This window comes from Garra rufa, chromosome 2, assembly GCF_049309525.1.
Source record: "Garra rufa chromosome 2, GarRuf1.0, whole genome shotgun sequence".
NCBI lineage: Eukaryota > Metazoa > Chordata > Actinopteri > Cypriniformes > Cyprinidae > Garra > Garra rufa.
In genome coordinates, this window is record NC_133362.1 from 25,117,251 (window position 1) to 25,134,242 (window position 16,992).

A 16,992-nucleotide genomic window follows, 5' to 3' on the forward strand; every position below is an offset into this window, starting at 1 on the left:
TTTTTTCATGCACCTGTCAAGTTTGAGATTTTGGCCTATTTGGTTTTTTATAAAGTGTTCTTCTGACTAGTGGAAGGAAAACATCCAAAATACATTTAATGGTTCCTTTTATAGCAATTTATCTATTTGTGTCAATAGATTTCAATTACAATCCATATTTTAAAGGCCGTTTCCTCAAAATGACTTTTAGCTCCTACACAGAGCCATAAATCTACACTTCAGTAGCACTCACACACATCAAACTTTACATTTTTATTCATGTCTATATCCTGAAGGTTTTTACAGATGGATTTGTACAAATACAATTTGCTATATATATATATATATATATATATATACACACACACACACACACACACACACACACTTTTCTGCCTGTTCTAAGTTTTTTCAGAATTATGGAGTGATACGATGAGATTTCCTATGCAAAAAATATTTGACTCTAATAAGTAAACAAAAAAATTAAACAAGAATTTTGAAACTGACTTCATTGAGTTTTTAGATTTTGTACTAGAAATTGTAGAAACTTTTGTGGATTGGATATTTTGATGAATAGATCAAAACAACAGCATTCATTTGAAATCCAAATCGTGAAATATTATTAATACTACCACTTGTAATCCTGAATAAAACTTACAATTTTCTTTTAAAAATATGGTAACAATTTAGTTTAGGGACCAGTTCTCACTATTAACTAGTTGCTTATTAGCATGCATATTGGCTGTTTATCTTTTTAAAAAAAGCACATATTAATGCCTTATTCTACAAGACCCTATTTTAAGACGATTTTGAAGTTGGAGAAGAAAATGAGATGGGAGTTTTTCGACATACCTTAACTGTCTTGACCCGGAATACACAGTTCACGCAGAGCTAGACAAGACGAGCATTTGAAGTTAAAAAGTATATAAATTGTAATTTTTACAGAAAATGACCAATCATTTCACTAGATAAGACTCTTCTTTCTTGGCTGGGAATGTTTAGAGCCTTTTAAAGCTGCATTTAAACTGCATTTTGGAAATTCAAACTTGTTGGTACCATTGAAGTCTACTATATGGAGAGAAATCCTGAAATGTTTTCCCTCAAAAAACAATTTCTTATCGACTGGTGAAAGAAAGACATGAACATCTTGAATGAAGGGAGTGAGTAAATTTTCTGTGAATTTTTGTTCTGGAAGTGAACTTCTCCTTTAATTCTACTCCATACCTAAACTTAATAGAATAGTTCACCCTCAAGTTGTTCAAAACATGTAAGACCTTCATTCATTGCACAAATGAAGATTTTTTATGAGTGCTTTCAGACCCTGCATAGACAACAGTGCAACTGATACGTTCAAGACCCAGAAGGGTAGTAAGGACGTCATTAAAATAGTCCATGGGACATCAGTGGTTAAACTGTAATGTGTAATGTTATGAAGCTACAAGAATACTTTTTGTGCGCAAAGAAAACAAAAATAAATTGATTTAATTTCTTCTCTTCCATGACACGTTTGGAAGATTAACGAAGGTCTTACAGGTTTGGAAACACATGAAGGTGAGTAATTAAAGACAACATTTTTTGGGGGGGTGAACTATACTTTTAATGTCTACTTTACCAACTATTAATAACCAGCGAATTAATCTTGTTTGTAAATGCACTTACACTCACAAAGTGCAGTTTCTCACCAGCAAAATATTTTAGAGCTGAGCATAACTACAACAATTTATATTCAATAAAGACATGTCCTTAATTTAAGATTTTATTCACTTTCCTTTCTCAGGCCTGGAAACCACAATATTAAAATTCCTTGATATTTCCAGGTTTTCCACAACCGTAGGAACTCTGCATTAGTCATAAACGCCACAGGTGTCAGCCTGAATCTCTCAGATTACTCATCATTTCATGAAATTTCAACTCCATTTAGACTCAAACATGACTGAAAGTGATTATGTCTGAGTGAGTGAGTTGTTTACCTATCCATTGGGTTGTTAATAGCAGTCCATTTCCAACAGTTTCACCTATTTGTGCCTGTATTTCGCAGCTGCTGCTGCCACCTCAGAAGGCAACAAGACCTCAAGACACTTTTCATGTTGTTTTATTTTTGTACCGCCGATTATTTTCCACCTAAACTTTTTTTTTAGCACTGCCTCCATTGCCTCCCTGGAGAAAACATCTTTCTGCTCCAGACTATGAAACATTAAAATGAGCAAGTAGGTAAAAGACAGTAAGACATAGGACACCAAGGGAAAAGACGATGACGACCCTAAAAGATGACTTTCCATGTAATTGCAGTTCTTTCTCCTGGTCACATCTGTCATTGATTTTTATCTGGAGGCTTCCTCAGGACTGCATTAAGACTCCAGCAGAGCAAACATAAACAGGAGAGCGAATCCGGGGCTGGTGGGGGAACGCACCGAAGCTTAAAAGGCCAAAGCGTCTTTTCATGTAGTCCAGCTAGCCTTTGCGCTACTGCCCGAGATCTTTCACATGACTTAAAGGGATTTCGGATGGATCCGGGAAGCCTGACGTGCTACTTTCTTTAGCGGTACAGTTGCTGAGATCCAAGGAACAGTTATTGGACCAATGAGTGCGTAAATCAGTAAATCAGAGTCTCAGTTAAGCCATAATAAAGCTAGGGGGAAAAACATAAAGTAGTGTTATTTTTTAGACATTCATCAAAAAAAGGACACTGATGTTGTGCTCCATTATAGACAAATAAACTGGAAGGAACTGACTAATTTCCTGGACCAAGTCCTAAGTTCGGAAGAAGGGAAAAACACAACACTGATAATAGGATTTGCTGAGAGAGAAACACTAAGCGAGAGCTCTGCCTGTTCTATATCAGGAGCCGTTGCTGATGCCAAATGAACAGCTTTGTTAGTGCTCCAGTTATGAGACGAACTGGGGGCCCAGTGTTCAGCAAGGTGGCGTGTCATGAATACTGAACGGACGGCTACAAAGCGCCTTATCCTCTAGAATAGGCCGGTGTTAAAGGACAGACGAGACCAGGCTGTGCTCTCCATAAGCTTTGTCCTCAAAGAGATCTGTAGCAATTTAGCCTGCAAATGACTAATTCTGCCAAAAATAAAAGAGGGCGCAAAGTACACGGAGTTCAAATGCGTCTGTTTGTGTGCGCAAGAATGAGAAAAGAGTTTCGTATTTCACCCCCGGGCCCCTAAACACACAGTTTATGTCTGTATGTCTCATTCGATCGGAATTGTTCAGAGGTTTGTGTCTTAAATGAATCTCTGAAGCCTCCCTGGAGTACATAACATTAATCAACAAGCTTACTTACGAGGCGCTATCCACACCGTTAAACCCCTGCCGGCTAACGACGGCTCTGCGAGAGTAAATTAAGCAATATGGAAATTCATACAGCCCACAGCTTGTGAACTGTACCCCGCATATTATCGGTGGTTTAGTCAAGACATTGATTTTATATGTAGGCACATGATATGGAGCTGATTGTGTAACCACACACTGAACCGCACGGTTTTAGTACTGAATGAATGAGTGCTTTAATTAAGACCTGAGAAAGCTGCAGTCAATTTAATTCAGGGAGCGGTGAGAATTACAACCACACCAGCAGTAAAGCCATTGACTAAATCCACTGACTGATTCCTCAGAAGCTCATGTTGAGGAAAAACAGGATCTGGTTTTAAATCAAAGCCTATTGGATTTTGTTAATAAATCTGTCATTCAAACACTACAAAGGTCTTTTTAAAGCTCCAGGCACGTCAACTCTAACAAGCCATTATTTATATTTACGGTAGTCTATCAGTGCTATTTCTAACAGGGGTGTATGTAGGGTTGTTCTTAAGGGGATGGTTCACCTAAAAATAACAATTGTCATTAGTTACTCACCTTCATGTTGTTCCAAAGTAGTATGATAATATGTGGACCATATTAAAACAAATGTGGAACAAATAAAACATCTCTTACATCATATCCCAAATCATACAAATTTATATGACCGCTTTATGTGAAGTACAATCCAAAATTGAAGTTCTCTCCAGTGAGCTAACTGCTGCAACAAGATCATTGAGATGAATCAATTCATGAATGAATGAATCATTCACACCAACTCTGTAAACTGATTCACTGAACATATTCAGCTTGAATGAGTCTCTCATAAAATGCATCACTACTACTGTGATGAATGTTGACAAGTAGAACTAAGACAAACATCAAATTTTATAGTGAATGACGACTTAAATGATATAAAGTGATGAGTTCAAGTAAATAACATCTGTTTTTCACAAAAAGCTTTCATTTTGGGTAAAGGGTTTAAAAAGTGAAAATTATGAGGTTGTGAATACACTGGCATTATTTTGCAAATAATTGATTTAACTTTTATATCTGTCAAATTTTAAAATATATTTTACAATATTCTTTTTTTTTTCAAGCTTTTTTATAATTACACTTTATAATCAGATTTAACATTTATTACACCTCATTTCTTTGAAATACATTATGGGGCAAATAACAAACAAACTACAAGATTGATTAAATGAACACAATGAAAACTATAGAAGTCGGTTTCTGCACTGAATACGTTTTTTTTTTTTTTTTCAAAAAAGCAAATGCGAGTTCTCACAAATGACTTTTTCTCTGCAGTTTACATTTTACAATTCAGACTTTTTTTCTCAGAATTGTGAGTTATAATGTCAGAATAGCAGGATATAAACTCGCAATCGCAAGAAATAGTCAAGACTTGTGAGGAAAAAACTCGTAATTCTGATTTTTTTTTCTTACAACTGCGAGTTTATATCTTGCGATTTTCTTTTTCTCAGAATTGAGAGATATAAACTCACAAAATGCAACTTATAAAGTCCAGTTCTGAGGGGGGAAAAGACATATTTTCTCAAAAGTTCAAGTTTATATCTCACAATTCTGACTTAACTCCCAACTGCATGTTATAAAGCCAGAAGTTTGAGAAAAAAAGTCAGAATTGAGAGAATTTATCAAAATTGCAAGAGAAACACATAGTTATGAGTTATAAAGTCAGTATTGCATGAAATAAACTTGCAATTGTGAGGAAAAAAACTCAACAGTATGATATATTTCACAAAATACTGACTTTGTAACCCGCAAATGTGAGCTAATGTAATACAATTCTGAGAAAAAAGTCAGAACTGTAAGTTTGTCACAATTCTGACTTCATTCCTCAGAATTGCAAGTTCATCTCTCGTAATTCTAAGAAAAAAAAAGTCAGAAGTGCAAGTTTGTATCAGGCAATTTCGAGAGAGAAAAAAAAGTCAGAATTGTGAGAAAAACGTTCACAGTTTTTTCTTATTTTTTTATTCAGTGATGGAAATAGGTTCCATAGAAAACTTTACACCACACAAAACAAAAACTGGTCATATCACTTGATCTGTTTTCCAACCATAGTTTCCTTTTTGTTGTTATTGCTAATGACAACCAATGATTTGATTGCTAAATAATATGAAGGTAAATGATACCCAGTATAACGCCAACTAAAAAGAAAAACACTTCTGGTTTGAGGTTGTACTTGAGCATTACTGGAAAAAAGTGGTCTGTCACATAACTCTACCAGCATTTTCAAGCTTCATTTAGTCATTTTTGCCAACATGGCAGGACGCTGCAGTAAACCATAAACCACAAGCCTCAGCTGCATCCTTTATAGTCCATTTAGTGCTAAGTGAGATCTTCATATAATAACTTTAGATTATAAACACTGATTAACAATATCCATCGGCCTGCAATGCATTAGCAAGACATTTTCTCAATGCCATTTTTCACACACAAACTGAACGTATGTTTTTCATTGATACCAAAACCACGTGTTTGCGAAAGGTCAACTATATTCTGAATGTGTTTTTGTGGGTGGGTGGGTGGGTGTGTGTGTATATGCAAATGTTCATGCACAGTATGGCTTTGTTAGTAACAGTGAGAAAAGGTCCTTTTCTGCCATATCCCACATGCCTCATTGCTTCCTCCTACAGTCTGAGCCCCTTCTTTAGTGTGATAGCAAGCGAATGAACAAAAGACAGAGTCTATTTATATCTCTCCCCACCAAGCCCTTCTTGGCGGTTGCCTGCAGTTAATCATTATTCATAATGCGGGGGAAGCGTCACCTTCACTATGTCACGTAACACTAAGTGCTGGAAGGATCTAAGAGTTCTGTGTTCATCACCATTTGTCACAACTGAACGCCTGCATCTATAAATACACGTGGCGTCTATGCATGTGCCACTCACTTTGACCTTTCCACAATGTCCCCAGGCTTGACTCATCTCTGCTGCCTTTGTAACAACACCATGCTATATCGTGTAACATAAATGTCACACAATTACACAGCGCAGAGAATGCGGAACCAGATGCAGTAAATGGCACACTGTCACAATGCTATCCCGGGTCTGACTCCAAGGGCATGGACAAGTGTTGTCCTGAACCACTAAATCAGAGGTCGGTAACCTTGGGCACATATGCCAGCATTGGCACGCAAAGATGTAACCAGTAGTTTATTTCACAAATGAATTGTTAAGAGCTTCGGTATTAATGTTTTACCTCATTGAGTTGTCTCTAGGATGTATAAAATGACACCTTTTTAAAATACAGTAGTCAGTGGAATACACACAAAGTTTGAGAAAGCATTTATTTGATCAAAAATACAGTGAAATATTACTATTTTAAATAGCTCTTTTCTATTTGAATATCATTTAAAATGCAATTTATTCCTGTGATGGCAAAGCTGAATTTTCAGCATCATTACTCCAGTCTTTAATGTCAAACGTCAAATGAGAAATCATTTTAATATGTTGACTTGGTACTCAAATAACAAGGAAATAATAATATTTAAATATAATATCATACAATATATACAAATATATTCATGTGAATACTGTGATATTTTTTTAATATTCTTTGATGAGTAGAAAAAACAGCATTTGAAATGTAAAAGTTAAGAAAAATTGAGCAAAAGTGACAGCAGTGTCAATTTAATGCATATGTGATTAAAGTATCAATTTGATATCTTTTCTTGATGTCACCAAAAGACCTGTCAATAAATTACAGTAGCATGTTGAGACAAACTAGGTTATACTGTAATATTTTAATTTTAAGAAACATGTCTTACTATTAACTAGCATGCCTATTAATGCCTTAATCTGCATGATCACATTTTAGATCTCTTAAAGGGATAACTCACCCAAAAATGAAAATTACCTCATGATTTACTCAACCTCAAGCTATTCTAGGTGTATATGACTTTCTTCTTTCAGACGAAGACAATTAGAGTTGCATTAAAAAAACGTCCTGGCTCTTCTAAGCTTTATAATGGCAGTGAATGGGTGTTGAGATTTTGAAGCCCAAAAAAGTGCATCCATCCATCATAAGAAGTATTCCACACGGCTCCGGGGGGTTAATAAAGGCCTTCTGAAGTGAATCGATGTGTTTGTGTAATAAAAAATAAAACTTTATGAACTGTAATGTCTACCTTATGCTAACTGTCGTACAAGCGTTTACGAGAGAGAGGCGTTCCAGCAGACAGGACGAAAGACGTAGCATAAGCTGCAGTGAGACGTGACAAATGTAGAAGCACAGTTGAGAGAGCAAAACACTTTTCATGAACTAAAAAATACAAAACGAAGATTTGTAGAGAAAAATATCCGAGGATTTCAATATAAACCAAGAGGAGACTGGTTTTCCTTTGTTGCAAACAAAATTTGGTCACAAGACTCTACTACACTACTCTCTTGTGTGCGACAGTTAGCAGAAGCTAAAGAGTATGGTCTATTAAGTTTTATAAATAGATATTTGTCCTTACACAAATGCATCAATTAGCTTCAGAATGCTGTTATTAACCCCCCGAAGCTATGTGGAGTACTTTTTATGATGGATGGAGGGATGCACTTTAATTGACTCAACACCCATTCACTGCCATTATAAAGCTTGTAAGAGCCAGGACATTTTCAATACATTTCCAATTGTATTTGTCTAAATATTCATCATTATATACACCTAGGACGGCTTGAGGGTTAGTAAATTATGTGGGAATTTTCATTTTTGGGTGAACTATTTCTTTAGTCCTACCTCAAATTAAACATTACTAGCTTACTTTCCACTAATGAGCAACACGGGAATTTATTGATGCAAAAATCATAGTTGAAGGATTAGTTCACTTCCAGAACCAATTCCAGATGTTCATGTCTTTTTCTTTCTTCAGTCATAAAAAAAAATATTTTTTTGAAGAAAACATTTCAGGATTTCTCTCCTTCTACGGTACCCCCAAGCTTGAACTTCCAAAATGCAGTTTAAATGCAGCTTCAAAAGGCTCTGAACGATCCCAGCCGAGGAAGAAGGGTATTATCTAGCGAAACGATCAGTTATTTTGAGAAACAAATTGACAATTTACATATTTTTTAACCTCAAATGCCTGTCTCTGCGATGTGCATGTGTAGTCTGTAAGATTCAGGTCAATACAGTTAGGATATGTCGAAAAACTTGTTTTCTTCCCCAACTTCAAAATTGTCCTACATCGCTGCAGAAGTACCAACCCAGTGTTCACAAAGTGAACATACAAAGAAGATCAAACGCCTTTTACAAAAAAAGGTAAAACAGAGTTGTAGGACCATTTGGAAGTTGAAGACGAAAATTAATTTAAAATTAAAAATTAAAATTCTAAAATTAGTTTTTCGACATACCCTAACTGTATTGACCCGGATTACACAGACTACGCATGTGCATCGCAAAGACAAATCAAGGTTAAAAAGTATATAACTCGTCAATTTGTTTTAGTAAATAACCGATCGTTTCGCTAGATAACATCCTTTTCCTCGGCTGTGATCGTTTAGAGCCTTTTGAAGCTGCGTTTAAACTGCATTTTGAAAGATCAAACTTGGGGGCACCATACATATCCATTATATGGAGAGAAATCCTGAAATGTTTTCCTTAAAAACAATTTCTTTACGACGGAAGAAAGAAAGACATGAGTACATTATCTGTAAATTTTTGTTCTGGAAGTGAACTAATCCTTTAATAGTTAGTTAATAGTGAGAATTGACCTTAAAATAAGTGTGACCAAAAAAGCTAAATAAACTATCAGATGACTAGACAACCTACATGACCCAAATTTTTTTGCAAGAGTATGTACAGTATTGCCTATAGTGAGTGTAAGCTGAAGTGATTTTTTGTTTCTTGAAGTGAAAGCATGCTGAATGGATTTATAGGTCACATAAATAAAGCCCATGACTGAGAAAAGTGTGGGAAACGGTGTATCACCTACCCTTTTAGATTATGAGGTCTTGAGATAAGACAAGAGCACTCTGATAAACGAGAGCGCTCGAAGAGAATTGGGAGCCCCTGCTGGGAGGCCAGTGGACTGATCAAACTGAAGATTAGAGCTGTTATGATCTACTCTGCTCTCCGACTCCCTATGAGGCACAAATGGTGAAATATTAGCTGAGACACAGCACATGTGCTCTAGCCACAGACAGGGCAGTCAACAAACGGTACAATCTAGAGTATCCGCCCCTTCACGCTTCCAGTAAACAACGTTTGGGTGGAAGGAAGAGGAAAGGTGTGATTTCACAAGAATCCTGCTAAAGCTCACCGTCAGCGTTTGGGTGTAACCTCTAACTGCTCTGGCCTCAAGAAAAACCTGACGCTTCCTGCGCATAACGGAAATGGATGCCAGTCCGCTGCTCTCCAGGAATGCAAAAGGTGAGTCTGTTACGCTTTTCTTTTTCAGGGCGCTTAATTGTCTGTGACCCTTCATCAACTCAGGAAGGAAATAAACTGTTCTTGGCAGCGCAGTTGTCCGAGAAGCTGGCGCTTTTGAATGTTAACATTCAATTAACCTTCTGTCGAGAAACAGAGGAGCATGCTTAATGATGGGGCTGTTTTCGGCTTCTCACCGCACTGCATATCATCTCCAGAACCTGCAGGTATTTAGCAATCATTAATCAGACAACCTCCCTGCGCTCGACGTACACTAAACATTCCCTCTGCAAAAATCCAGAACAACGAGGAGGATTTCACACTCGCACGTATCTAAATCCTCAATCGCACACGGTGAGGTATTGAGACGTTTTTTCTATTTCCATTCTCTCCGTTGCGAATATCGGACACAGATGTTGTGGCCATTCACCGTGGAGAGTTTAGTGTTCCCTGGTATGTGTCTTGTTAATCTCAAGAGCCTTCAGAGCTTTCAAACTTTCCTTTCTTTTGCACTGAAATTTCCTTTCGTCCAAACGTTTCCCACTGCCAAGTTTGATACACGTGTAACATTTGCCATTTTCCTCCCCTTTCCACTGAGACTAGCTCTTCCATGAAAGACAAAAAAATATATTAACTCTTTATCGAGAAAGGTCAGATGGACACAAGAGACTTTTTTCAAAGGAAAGCAAAGAAGTAAGTCAAGTCAAACATGAGGTCATGGAACGTTTCGTCTTCTAGTCTGATGTCTGGTTCTAGGCACCAACTTTTCCCCAATTTAAGTTTCCATGCAAAAAATATGAACTGGGAAAGGCCTTTGTGTGCTGAAGAGAGCTAAGTGATTTTCTTCACAGAGGAGTTCCAACTACAGAGTGCACATGTGTTTCCAATAAAAGAGTCCGGTTTGAGTCCAAGGTTGGGCCCCCTCACCACTTTGAAAAAGAATCTGTGAAGGCACCATGGGCCAGCGACAAATGGAAAAAAAGGAGAACAGAAGAAGTTGAGGAAAGAAAGGTTGCAGAAGCAAAGATATCCTTTTGCTTGCTTGCTTTTGTTCACCCAAAATGAAAATGTTGTCATGATTTATTCACCCTCACGTCGTTCCAAATCTGTTTGGACTTTCTATTATGGAACACAAAAGTATATATTTTGAAGAAAAATATCTTCCTTTGTCTTCCACAGAATAAAGTCAGCCATTTAGCTTTAGAATGACATGAGGGTAAACAAATTATGACAACTTTCATTTCTGGGTGAGCTTTTAATATATAACACCAGTTAAATTACACTTGTGATGTTAGAAGTTGCTTTCAGAAATGTCAATTTTTAGGCAATCAGCTCTATTAAGACTCTCAGCGTCTATCTGCAACAATATGCATGTGCAACTGTTCAAAGCTGTAGGCCTATCGAGCTCTAGAGGAGTAATTTAACCTCCCAATGGAGGCAGCACCTAACAACTGCTCTCTCTGTTGGTAAGTGTCAGCCTCTTCCCCTCTCAAACTCTCCGTTGCTCAAGGGGCCGCACCAGGGGTGCACATGTAATGGAGCCGAGTCTTGGATCACAGTGCAGAAGAATGCTTGGGGAACATTGTATATACAGTGGAGGAGAGTGTGATTCTCTGCCCTGGCTTTGATGTCTGGGGCTGTAGAGCAGTGCTGGTGCGTTCTCTTTGCAGTGCTATATAAAGAGAATGGGAGATCGTTACTTTCTGCAGGTGAGAGTCTTCATCTGTGAAAATCCTGTGGGGCAGAGTGGTGCCTGTCAGACTAAGACTATATGTCTCCTGCACAAATTTACCAATTCAGACACATCAAAAGAACCATCCGGGGAGGCTTAGAGCTGAACCATTAATAGATTTATATTGACGTCTCAGGCTTTATACAAGAATGAGGAACGTATGCGGTAACCGAATGAAATGTCTTAAAGGGATAGTCCAGACAAAATAAATATTCTGTCATCACTTATTCACCTTCATGCTGTTCAGAACCCATAGGACTGACTTTCTTCTGTGCAACACAAAAAAAGAAATTCTGAAGAATATGTTTGTTGCTCTTTTCCCATACGAGTACAATAAATGCCAAAAACTTGTCAAAATTCTGTTAGCAATTACTCACCCTCATGTTGTTCCAAATCAGTAAGGCCTTCATTTATCTTCAGAACACAAATTAAGATATTTTTGATGAAATCCAAAAGCTTTCTGACCCTGCATACACAGCAATGTAATTGCAATGTTCAAGGCCCAGAAAGGTAGCAAGGACATTGTTAAAATAGTCCATGTGATAGTGGATCAACTGTAATTTTATGAAGCTACGAGACAGTGTTGCCAAATCTGCGGTTTTCCAGTGGAATTGGGATACTTTAACACAGTTGCTTTCTCATGACTGTGGGTTGAAGCGACCCCAAATAACATGATATTTAGCCCCTGGAACGCAAATTTTCAAAATTGGGCTAGTTTTGAGTAGCAATTGGGTGGGTCTTGTTGTGAAAACCTGGCAACCCTGCTATGAGAATACTTCTTGGGCACAAAGAAAACAAAAAAAACGACTTTATTAGGCAAAGTCTTCTCTTCTCGACATGAGGATAAATAATGACAGAATAAAACATTTTGGGCTGAACTATCCCTTAAAACTTTAACAAGCATCATAAATGTAACATTTCAAACTTCATTTCTATATTTTCTGAAGCAATTTGATAGCTTTATGCGACCAACAAATGAAATAAAAAGTAAAACCAGGTCAGTCTGGTGTGTGAGTGAATCTGTAAACTAAGGGTGTGTTCATACTTTTCATGTTCGGTTCCATTAAAATAAACTGTCAATTAAAACAAATTGTTAGTGCGGTTTATATGAGTTAAGCGTAAACACTGCCATTGGAACCCTGGCGCGTACAAACAAGAGGACCGAGACTGCTAAAAAGATGGTTTCGGTCCACTTTGAAACAAACTCTGGTGTGGTTCGAATGAAATATGAACACGATAACAACCAAATACTTATAAACGAACCAAAAACAGGAAGTAATGACAAGATTTGACACTATGCGACATGATTTCACGAAGGGAACGCAGTGTATTGAAAACAAAATGAGCAGAGGGCAAACATGGAGCAACGAGGTGGTAAAGTATTCTTGAAAATAAAATCATATACAAGCAACATTGAGCATGCTTAGTCTAGCAGATGGCATTAGGTGTATTCGACTTAAAGCGGCACTGAGCAAACCAATTTAGGGCCGCTTTAAGTCGAATGCACCTTTTCCTTTTGTTTGGTGAGTTTCGTCACAAAATATACGTCATTCAACCCGACCAATCAGTTTGTAAACGTATCACTATGCCTTTAAGTTCGGTATCTTCAGGTTCACTGTCAATAATGCCAGTGTGAACGCTAAGTGGACCAGGACCAAATGTACCATTTTCCTTTTTGGTCTGGACCAAATAAACCAAACGAACCGAACTACAAGTGTGAACACACCCTAAATTAACTGATTAATTTGACAACCTAAATAAAATTATTAATTGATAAGATCCAAGTCAAAATAATGATTCATTTACAAATCAGATATATCCACTTGTCTCATCAACTGTTTTAGAGGAGATCTAGGCCGGATTTTTTAAGATTTTCAGTGAACAACAACTTTTTGTCAAAGACAATTTAGTCTTTTTCTTACACAAAGATATCAAATGGCTTCATAAGACTGAATATAGTGCACAACTTGTGTATTTTTGTCATTTTGAAGCTTCACAGCCCCATTACTCCAACTTTTGTGTTCCACAGAAGAGAGTCAGTCATACATGAAGGTGAGTAAACGATGACAGAGTTTTCATTTATAAGTGAACTGTGACTGACTGAACTTTTAAGAAAGACTCTTTGGGGAATGTGTTTTTGCTGTGTGTGTGTTTTTCTGGAGCGTACAAATAGAAGGATGTGAAAAGAGAGTGGATAAGTTGGCAAAAAAAAAAAAAAAAAGGTGATCGGTTTGATTTCATGGTCTCGGGAAGAGCAGGGGAAAGGAGAGAAAAGGTGATGCAGAGTGAGCAAGATAGCTTTGCCTCTCCAATGACTGGTTGTTCTTGTGTAAATGGTCTACCTATCTTGGTCAGGTATTGGGAGCGGAACATGCTCCCTCCCACGTCTGCCAAGCAGCGCCCGAGGCTGAGAGCAACCTCCGATTGGAGCACCTCATCTCCACATGGGCGCTTTGATGTGCGCGCACAAGGCAGCCCATGTCATTGCGTTTGAAAGCTCTCGTTTTCCGCGACACCGACACACAGGTTGCGTTGCTCCTGGCGTTCCAGGTGCTGCCATGTGTTAATCTCAGAGGCCTGGTTCCGCATCAAGCTTCCCTTCTTACGCGAACCGGCTTTGAAGAACTGTCTGATCAAACTGCTGCTTAACAACCCACATATCACTGGGAGCCTTCGTAACTACCGCCGCTTCAAATGGGCACAACTTTAACCGCCCCGACTCTGTTATCTGCGACGGCAGGTGAAGAGCTGGAAGATAGCGCAGACATCCTCGCAAGGACGTTTACAGCAAATCCTGTTAAGCAAAATAAATGTTGGAATGCAGCAGAAAAAGAAAGACTTAAATGAGGAATCATTTCTCAGAGTCCTTTCGGGCTGTATTCGGGTCATAACAAATGTGCCCGACAACACTAGGAGTCAGACACTAAAGTAATGAAATCACATTTGCTTGCACTGGCAGATTCCCAAATGATTATCCACAGTCTTACCTCATCACACACCGAGGTCTGTATTTCATGGTGATAGATGCACTGCGTGTGAAAGCCTCTGCAGCCTAATGCATCTGTAGATTTGGATGGTGTGCATCATCTGGAGATCATCAGAAAATTCCATGCGTCTGTTTAGATGATATATATCTAAATAACTCCTGTATTTGAGGTCCTAAAAATGTTGATGTCTGCAGCCACCTGCAAAAGTACACTGGACATGTGCTGGAGGAATCAAACTCTGTCTAGTTGGGCCCTGAGGGCAACAAGGGCATCTGAGCAGATCTCATTCTCTGCTGTGACAGCACCCTCCTGACATCAGGGACTTGAGATTATTTCTGTTGTTAGCCTTAAACAATATCACACAAATAAAATATCCCACTCAGATGTGAAGCATCACGTCTGGGGAATTCTCGGAAAAAGCTTGAAAAGAGGAAAAACAATATTTAGACTTTCTGGAAACGCTCTAATCCAACAATGGCTGCAGTCTAGGCCAGCTAAAGTGAAGGGCTGAACAGATCTTAAGATAACTGTCTCTCGTTTGGGCTATAAATCAGCGAGACGCATCCAACTTTAAATCTTGCTGTGTCTGATGTAACAAATATAAACCTGTAAAAATGGATCCAGAAAAGATAAATATATTGCAAGCAGCAAGTTCTTAAAAGTTAAGCTGTGAAAGAATTACTGTGTACAAGTCTCCCGCCTGACATTATTCTCACAAAAATGAGATGGTTTTATGGCACATTACTTGTGTACAGGCCCGAGGGCCAGCAATTACCAGATCTCAAGGTAAAATTGCACCAAAAGTAGCATCATTTACCCACATATTATTAAACTAATTCATAATATGTTTATCTAGTTGAGCAGTGTTGGGCACGTACCTTTAAAAAAGTAATTAGTTATAGTTACTTCTCACAAATAGTAACTGAGTTAGTAACTGAGTTACATTGTTATAAAAGTAACTAATTACCAGGCAAAGTAACTATTGCGTTACTTAAAAAAATTGAACTTAATATAACTATAAAATAAATATAAAACATTGTACACTAATCTACACTATTTTAATGTTGTTGTGGGACAACGTCAGAGACAACTATCAAATTCAACATATTATTATAAATATTTTCATTACTATAGTGGAACAATAAAGCACAATAGATGGTTTAGAACTTTATTTATTGCACAGACCGACGCAGAGAGACTCTTTTTTTCCTGGGCATAAGTTGCACGTTACATAAACATTTTTGCCTTTCACCTCAGCGAAGGAAAAGTAGTGCTTATATATAGTTCCAGTTTGCGAAAGCTACCTTTGAACTTGTTGGACTTGCCATCCAGGTGACTCCTGGATGTTGGTGTGTGCGACTGATCGTGCGTGTGCTTGTGTGTGAACACCCGCACTACTCTGCCTCTGATTGGCAAACAATGGAAATTTACTCAATTTAAGCCAATCATCGCGTTCTCAGTTACACCACGTTTACAGACACACCAATCATCATCACTGGTTATGTGTCCAGCCCCGGCCCCGAACACACACAAACACACACACACCCCAGAGAAAGAGAGGTCCTATGGCTGAGAGAGACACTGCTCGCATGAAAACCGCTTCAGTGTTCTCAGTTATAGTAACACGCATTTTATTGTGAGTAACGGTAACGGCGTTGTAACGGGGGAAACAGTAATTTGTTTGATTACTCGTTACTGAAAAAAGTATCGCCGTTAGTAACACCGTTTATTTATAGCACCGCTATTCCCATCACTGTAGTTGAGTCTACAGATACCATACAGTGACCAAAAACTGTGAGATATCTTAGAAGTGAGAACTGTGAGACATCTCAGAAGTGAGTGTGAACACGTGTAGCTAACAAATGTTTAACTTTTTTGGAGGCTTTTGCATTTGAACTCTTCACATCAACTTTGAATTATAACACTCCAGAACACACTTCAAAACGTGAGAAATAGAAATCGAACCACATCAAAATCTACCAAAGTAGTAGACTGCAGATAGCTACAAAGTTTAACAAATTAATAGAATAGTATAGAATAGAATATATCTCTAACGCTTTGTTATTATATATTACTTACAGCAAAAAAGTTTTTCTCACAAAAATTAGACGGTTTTAGGGGAACATTGCTTGTGTACAGACCTGAGGGCAAGCAATTACCAGATCTCAAGGTAAAACTGCAGCAAAAGTAACAATTTACCCACATATTATCAAACATGTTTCACAATTTTCTAACATAGGCCTGCATGTTTGTTTATCTAGTTGAGTTAACTTTCTACAGACACTGCATAGCGTCACAGGCATCTTAGTAGTGAGTGTGAACATGTAGCTAACAAATGTTTTAAATAAAGTGAATAATAATAATAATAATAAAAATCAACACTGAATGCACTACAGAAAACACTACAAAACTTGAGAAAAAAAAATCTAAACATCAAAATCTACCAAGGAAGTAGACTGCAGATAGCTACAAAGTGTAACAAAAAAATAAATAAATATATAATAATTGTATTTGAATTTATAGGCACACCTGTAATTCTTGAATTATTAAAAATATTCATTAGACCTTTCTATATGGTAAGTAAAAATGCGCCCATATGAGGTAAAAAAAAATGCT

The 16,992-nt window shown here is 37.6% G+C and overlaps 1 protein-coding gene across 1 annotated transcript in view; it reads right to left on the reverse strand.

Moving 5' to 3' along the window:
• Positions 1–16,992, reverse strand: part of LOC141325907 (adenosine kinase-like) — a 103,638-nt gene that overhangs the window by 35,307 nt on the left and 51,339 nt on the right. The gene's annotated exons all lie outside the window — the stretch shown is intronic.